This window comes from Accipiter gentilis, chromosome 26 (genome assembly GCF_929443795.1).
Source record: "Accipiter gentilis chromosome 26, bAccGen1.1, whole genome shotgun sequence".
NCBI lineage: Eukaryota > Metazoa > Chordata > Aves > Accipitriformes > Accipitridae > Astur > Astur gentilis.
In genome coordinates this window covers 14,874,087-14,881,783 of record NC_064905.1, presented here as the reverse complement: position 1 = coordinate 14,881,783, position 7,697 = coordinate 14,874,087, and positions in this window count along the sequence as shown.

Here is a 7,697-nt window from a genome sequence, read left to right as displayed (position 1 = left end):
AGCTGGGCAGTTGGAACACTTGAAGTTACCGTGTTAACAGCAGCAGAACCTGGAGAAGGACCTAGGGTTTTGTGAAAGTAGTTTGAAAGCAGCTATATGCTGGGCAATAGCAGTTGGTCTCTGCCCTAGAAAAAATCTTAGCCCAGCTTTTGCAAGCTCAGCCAGAAGGTTGCTTTGCTTTTTTTAAGGTGGAAAGCTATAGCAGCTGTGCCAGCACAGTAGGAGCATCCTAGTCTCAACCTCAGTTACCTCCCAGCATGTCTTTCTGCCTGTCTAGATGGCTTGTACCAGGTGCAGCACCAAAGGTAGAGAGACTTTCTGTCTCGTTGACAAAAATACATGTATCGATTGGCATATAAAAATGCAGCAAGTGGCATTTATTCCATTATGTTCTACGCTTGCTAGCAGTATAGCTATATACACAAAGTCAATGGCACTGTCAATGTTTGCTGCGTTTTGAGTACAGATGTTTGCTGGTATGTCCTCCTCTGCCAGGTGCTTGTAAAAAACTTACCATTAAAAAAAAAAAAAAAAGATATCAAATGGTGTTTCTAATATTAAATGAAACTTCAGAATCATTCCTTTAAAGAGAATTGTTTGGATGGTGCAATGAGTTTTGAGAGATTAATATGGTACTGTGGAAAGAGCTGAAGTAAAGTTTGTGTTTCTGCATGCTACAGTACTGGAGAGATATTAGAGAAATAAATAAAACCAATAGTGGTCAGTATAATTGGGAGGAGGTTAAAAAATGGAGCTGTTTGAAAAAGTTTGAAAACTATTTTATTTCTGTTAAAACAGAGGCAGCTGCTTAATGGAATAAGGGGCTAAAAAGCAAAAACTTAAGGGACCGAAGAAAAATAACTCTGTTTAAGGACTGCATGGAGCAGTAGATATCTCTAAGGTGATATCTAAAGTTGCCGGCACCTGCCTGTTGGCTACCTGGGACTCGTGCCGCAGTCAGGAAAGATGAGCGTCCTGGAGTGAGGTTCCCTAAGAACCAGGAATTACGTGATCAAAATTCACCTCTCCTACTGTTAGGAAGGGACGTATCTCTATGTAAGCCAGGAGCTTGCTTTCTTTCCGAGATGTCACGTGTGACACGTGCAGGCAGCTCGTTGTCTTTTGCAGCGCACGTACAGTCCCTTCCCGATGCCCTTTCTCAGCCTGTATTGCACAGGTCTCCAGGTGGTGATTGAAAGCTTTGAATGAGAAAGGACCATAAATCCTGGGGAGGAGATGGAGCAAAGCAAGCCAGTTAAGGACAGCCAGCGCAGGGCCAGGCATGCAGCTGTGCCCACATCTGCACTCCCTTCTTCCAAAATCCGGCACGCTCTCCTCCCCGCCTCCGTCGGGAGCTGCGGGCGGTTGGCTTTGTGGGGATTTTGCACGAGGAGGAGGGTTAGGGTTGGGGACCTGGGGACCTTCTGAGCTGGAATCCCTCTGGAGGGTCCTGCTGAGCATGGGCGAAGACTGGGGTCAGGGCAGAGCTGAGCTCAAAGCACATTTGGAGCCGGGCACCAAACCACCGAGCCCTCTTGGATGGGAATGGGCTTGAGGAAAAGGAAAGCAGAACAACAGCTGGTTTTGTGGGTGAATTTTCTTCATTTCTGACCCACCCAAACCATCGCTGCTCTAAGTTACATGGCTGTTTCCCAGTTCTGCTCCCGAAATTCGCTGTTATCTATTTCAAAGAGCACTTTTTGTGAGTATTAAGCCACTTTTTGGCTTTCACGAGGAGGGAATTACTTCAAAGGTCAAACACATGCTCATCTCGCGTGCAGCCTCGCTTATGGTCCCGCTCAGCCCCACGGCAGCAGCAGGCACAATCTGCCTGCTACATCTCCTTTTTGGGCCATGCGGTGTCCTGGGAATCATAGCTTTTATTTCAAATTCCCTGTGTTTTGATTTGAGTTAGTTGAAATATAAATACAATTAGAGTTAGCAGAATAACTCTGACTTCGATTTTTGCCCTCTTGTTTATGCTCCAGGCATTATGCTTTAGGCAGCAGCTAAAATGGGATCTAAACTATTAAAAAGCCCACAGGTCCTGACTCAAAACTCTGTTTCATGTTTAAAGGGAAAGGTTGAGTTATCAACGCTTTGTAGTGATGCCTACTCAGCAGGGATGGTACATTGAAACTTGCAGCAGGTTTGGATCCCGTTCTGTATCCACAAAGAAAGCAAAAGGATTGAGGTCCAATTTGAACTGAACAAGTGAATTTGTGGAATGCATAGTAAATGCATAGTAAATTGCACCTGGAGACTTGAAAAGACCTTTTTCTTTTTCTTTTTTTTTTTTTTATCAAAACCCCAGACTCATCTATAAAAATTTAAGTTTACAATTTTTACATGCAGTTACAGAGCTTTGCATACATAAGCATTTTTGTATAGTTTGGGGCTTATGTTGTCTCTGGATACAAATTAAGTTATAAAAGCATGTAACAAGTTCCTAGAAGGAAGGCTGCTGCTTCTCCAGTGCTGCACTCTCACTCTACCTGGTTCCATGATATTTACAAACCATGGTTTAAGTAAAGATGTCTCAGTTTTACTTGCTCTGCCTTTGCTGTTTTTACAGTTGTACGATTCAGAGTATAATTTTCTTATTCCGTCCAATTTGCATTGCTGCTATCTCTTTTTACAGCTATCTATTTCAAGCTATGCCCGCTCACTGCATCAGCCTGTAAATGCAGACATCAGCTACTGGAACTTCCCAGAGATTGATTTTATGGAACTTAACTGGAAATAGAACGATACCAATAAAATCTTTTTCTTACTGTGCCTTGACAAACTGCAGGCAGAGTCTGCCATGCATCTTATGATGGGTTCTCCTTTAGTCTGTGAGTGGTCCCATTTTCCTAGGAAAAAGGGAAGTGCGGAGCACCGCTCACGGTATGTAGGGATATAGTAGAATCTGTAGCCCTGTAAATAAGGGGCTATTGCTCTCAACTGGAGTCATAAACTCTTCCACTTTTTTTTCAATTACCAGCAGTTGCCATCATTTGAAAGGTGGTAGCAGAGCTCTAGCTGAGCTCTAGCTGAATGAAACTGTTTAAAAAATGAGAGAGAATAAGTTTTTCCCTGTTTCTTATTTCTAGTGGGAGAGGAGGGGATGAAAAAGAATTGACACCCAGTGCTGCTGAGCATAGGAGGTCTCTGACCTTGGCAGAGTCAGTGTTTGAACCAAACAGGCCCCATATGCTTTGTAGGAATTAGTTACACAGGAAAGAAGTAGAGAGGGGATATGAAAGATACTACCTAATGAAAATGAGTCTTATGAATACGAGCAATTGGAAACCTTACCTTTTAATGGGGAATGCTGCAATCTGCAAACAACACGGTAGGGAGGTAAATGTTAGGAACCCTCTGAATGTGGTAGATGCCAGGAGAGGTCATAGAGGAAGGGATAGGTTTGAGTAGACTGCACAGAGCTGGAAAAACAGACTGATTTGGGCACACAAACACTTCTTCAAGGAAGGAAAGCCATTTCTGTAATAAAACCTCTTTCATTTGCTCATATATTACCTGATTATGTACCTTTCTTTTATGCTATTTTCTTTGCTTTATCTCAGAGCAAAGATTATTTCCCCCCCCTTCTCCTTCAGATATGATCAAAATACATTTATTTGTCCTTGAGAAACAGTATTGTTGTTGTTTATATAGCAGTAGCTGTGTTCACAGGGGTAATGAAATATTAGCAAAGCTCCAGTTTGCTGAGATAGAGAAATGTGATACATAGGAAAATAGTAAAAGTATGGTGACATACTTTTAGAAAAAAGCATAGCGAGGGGCTGGGGTTTAGTTATTGATTGCCAGTGATTTTTCCTTGTAATATTTCCTATGTTGTCTCTGCATTAGAATATTTCTTTTTTTTGTTATTGCCATTTGCCTTTAAGAAAGTCAAAGATCAAGAGTTCTTAAGTCTGTTGTTTCCTAAAAAACATGGAAGTAGTTGGACCATCAGCGTAGTTATGAACAACAACATTCCTGATGTAGAGGAGCCCTTTAGAAGTCCAACACTTGCTGGACAAGCTCTGTTGCTCTATGGTACATTTTTCTCCTTGTGCCTGGTAAATCGGACTTGTGGTGAATGCTGCTACTAGATCCCTTTCTACCACAGAGGCAGAGGAAAAAAATAAAATGGAGATGACAGCTTTGGAACTCATTTAAGAATCCTTTAACGTTGGTGGAAATTCCTCATTGACTTCAAAGGGGAAAATTCTTCAGGGGTGGCAAGTGTTGCCTTACCGTGTCAAACCCTGGGATGCAGCATCGTGTTCCCAGTCTGGATTTCAGATCTGATGGAGGTGCTGGCCCACAGCTGAGACACGTACCCTGGAGTTTCTGAGCACATGTGGCGAGTGTCCCATGGGAGCTGGCAGAGCACAACCCCAGCTCTACAGCAGTGCTAGTGTCCTTTGCTACACGATTGCTGTCGCATATGTCTGTTTACTGTTGTCTAAGCCTGTTTCCCTTTAAAGCTCGGTTTTAAATACTGCTAGCTTGAAATGTAAGACGGAGACCCGAAATCAGTTCTGCTGTACTGCCTTTCTAATCAACTGGCCTCTGGCTTGCATTTCTCAATAGCTGCAGGGATTTTGTGGTGCGGCAGGTCTCTGAGTGGACTTGTGCCTTTCAGCAGAGAACACATCCATGGAGTGAGAACACCTGCTGATTAATATCCAATGTCCTTCCCAAAATTGGCTTCTTCCATCACAGCTCACTTGTGCCTGCCACCGAGTACATGAAAATAGTCTCATTAGACACATGAGAGAGCCTGTGCAAGTAACACGCTGCATTTATCTTTTCAGCAGGACAATGAAATATGTGATATTATCAAGATCAGTCCTATTTATGTCCTACTGCTCTATCATTTCTAGAGTCCTGGATTTGGCTAAATAATCCAATGCAAAGTGCATGCAGCCATATTGCCAGTGGAGAGAGGAAGCCTGAAGTGCAGAGAATCCTCTTTTCTGAAAGTATCGTGAAAATTAGTAGTTTTAAACTTTGTTGTCTAAAATTTAGACTCTGCAGCAGTGCATCTTAATCAAAGTGATCCTAATATCAGAGACTAGCCCTTAGTTATCCCTTTAGGATGTGCCTGCACCTCCTAAAGAGGAGGATTCCTAACCGGGAACATCATCCTGTTGCTTTCATGCACTTGCCTCATCAGCTTCCACCTGGACTAAATTGCCTTCTCTGCTTGTATTAGGTAAAAGTCCAGAGCATGTTTGCATGGTGGACATGCAAAGCCAAGGCTTTAAACTATGCAGGTTATTAAAATCAACTATAAAGCTGCTGTCTTAAGAATGACTTGTTCAATGGTTTTAACGACTTATCGGCAGCTATTGCAGGTGCATCCACTTGCAACACAGGCTGTTTCAAGTCAAAATGACTTTATTGGGTCTATTTCGGTGACTTGCAGTGAAACATGAGATCCTGAAAATCAAATCAATGCTGGGCTATTGATAGGTTGTGACTTAGTGGCAGTGTAAAGGCACACTGAGCAACTGCAGGGACAGCACGGCTGTGACAAACACCCCACCATGGCTTCAAAAAGCTAGCGAGGATTCTTGAAAGCTTGTCTCTGACATAAAATACAGGGGACTTGAGGGCACCATGCATGAACTGTATTCAGCTGGCAGCGTCGTCCAAAACGCCCTTATCAGCATGATGGCATTTTACCAAACAATCACATTTAATAAGTTTTGCCACAGCTTATTCTTGCTTACATGGTCCCTTTGTTGGCTCTTCCTCTGAACAACAGTGATGTCTCAAACAGAGCTGGATTAATAATTTATTTCTTTTTCCTTCATCAGCAGCCATTCCACTTCTGCAGAAAGAATCTGTTTTGTGAATTAATCTGAAACCAAAGCTCAGGGAAAGTCCTTGTAATCATGGTACCGCTCATGTGGGGGCCCTCAGCTGCTCATTTAGGGAGAAATAATAAGTAGCAGGTTCTGAAAATGCTCAGCAGGGAGAAACTTGTTTATGGAAGGAAGTTAGCCTAGAAGAGCAACAGCACGCCCGTGCTTATTGCTTACCCACTTTTACATAAAACCAAGCTGAAATTGGAACTGATGCCCCCCAAATTGGCTCAGAACTGTAGATGCTAAAGTTCTGTGTATTCTTGCTTTTGAAAATCCATTGATTTGTGCTAGCTGGGAAGGAACTCACAAGGAAGCTGTTGAGCTGATGTTCAGTCTGTTGCTGCTGAAGCAATGGGATATTTTTGAAGCACAAAGTGGTGAAAGAAGGTATTCATAGCAAGGAGAAGACCATGCGCTCAGGGTTCATCTCGCTGTGCCTTGGTTCCTTTTCTTTCTCTGCAGTCTTTGTTTTCAAATAGGTTTTCAGTGAGGTTGTTGCAGGGAAGCCTCTGCATCACTTTATCAGCTTTTTGTTGTACAAACAATGGGGCAAAATTGCTCTCAGTCCCTTGGCTGAAGGGGGAGAGAAGTCCCAGGCCAGCCAGATGGATTTTATTCTCACTTATTTGGGATTTTATCTCTTTATTGCCACCTTATCTTTTTTTCTTTTCCTGATGGCACTCCCTGCTTCTCAGTGCTTTAGGTTGGGGCCAGGAGCACACCCCTTTGTGGGCCAGACATACTTTCTGATTTTGTTGGCTTTTGTATTGTGCCTTTTACCAGTATAAAGTCTGTCTCTATCTGCTAGGCTGTAGGATGGAAATTATATTCAAAATTAAGCTGGTTCCATTTGAATATACACTTTTTATTATATATTTGGCTGAGGACTGTTCATGTTGGCTTGCCTCCTTTCTGTCTTCTCTCTTCTGCTCCACCATAGCAGAGGTGCTTCTGGCAGGCTCATACCCAACACCTGAGTCCAGGGTTAGACTGGAATAATTCAGAGCAATTCCAATGAACAAAACCCACTTGTACTTGAGGAAAACTGAGGTGATAGCAGAAGAGGGGGCCTGGATATTTCTTTTGTCCTTTCCTCTGAATGCAAAACTATTCTGAGTTATTCTCTGTGTTTCAGTTTAGTGTTTGTGTTTTCCTTTTCTGTTCCATCAGTTAGTGGTATGGTGCGTCCAAGACCTAGCCTGAAGCACCTGCAAAGAAGATGCAACAGCGACAGATCAAAGGAAAGGCCAAGAATACACAGATATTTTTGTCTTCATTTGATCTGTTTTCAGTGTCTTGTCACAGCCCCGCTCTATGGTCAACGTTTCCAGTCCATTTTTCTGTACAAATTCTTCATCCTTCAGCTTTGGTGCCAGTACCTGAGGCAACCATCTGGGATTAGGAGAAGGACTTTAATTGGCTGGGTTTATATCAGCTGTAAGAAAGAGATGATATTTTTATCATCAGGCCAGCAACAATGCTTCGGCAGTTATCTAGCACTGTAGACTGACAAGCTGGTCCTCCTTAGTCCCCCAGCCCCCTCCAACCTCCTCCCCGCTGTGAAGGAGAAAGCCAGGGAAGCTGCAGCATCCTAATTTTCCAGATGACAGTGCTCCCAAGCCTCCCAGGGAGCTGCAGACGGATCTGATCCCAGCTGCGTTTGGCTCCCTTCAGCTTGTGGAGGCTGAGCCAGGAGATTGCTGCTTCCTCTGGAGGAACGTGTGCCTTCCAGACTGGCCCATAAACACAGGAGCTGCGTCAACCCCCCCGAGCAAACAAGGAACAAAAATTGTAATAAAACATATTAATATGCCAAGAGTTGCCCAGGTT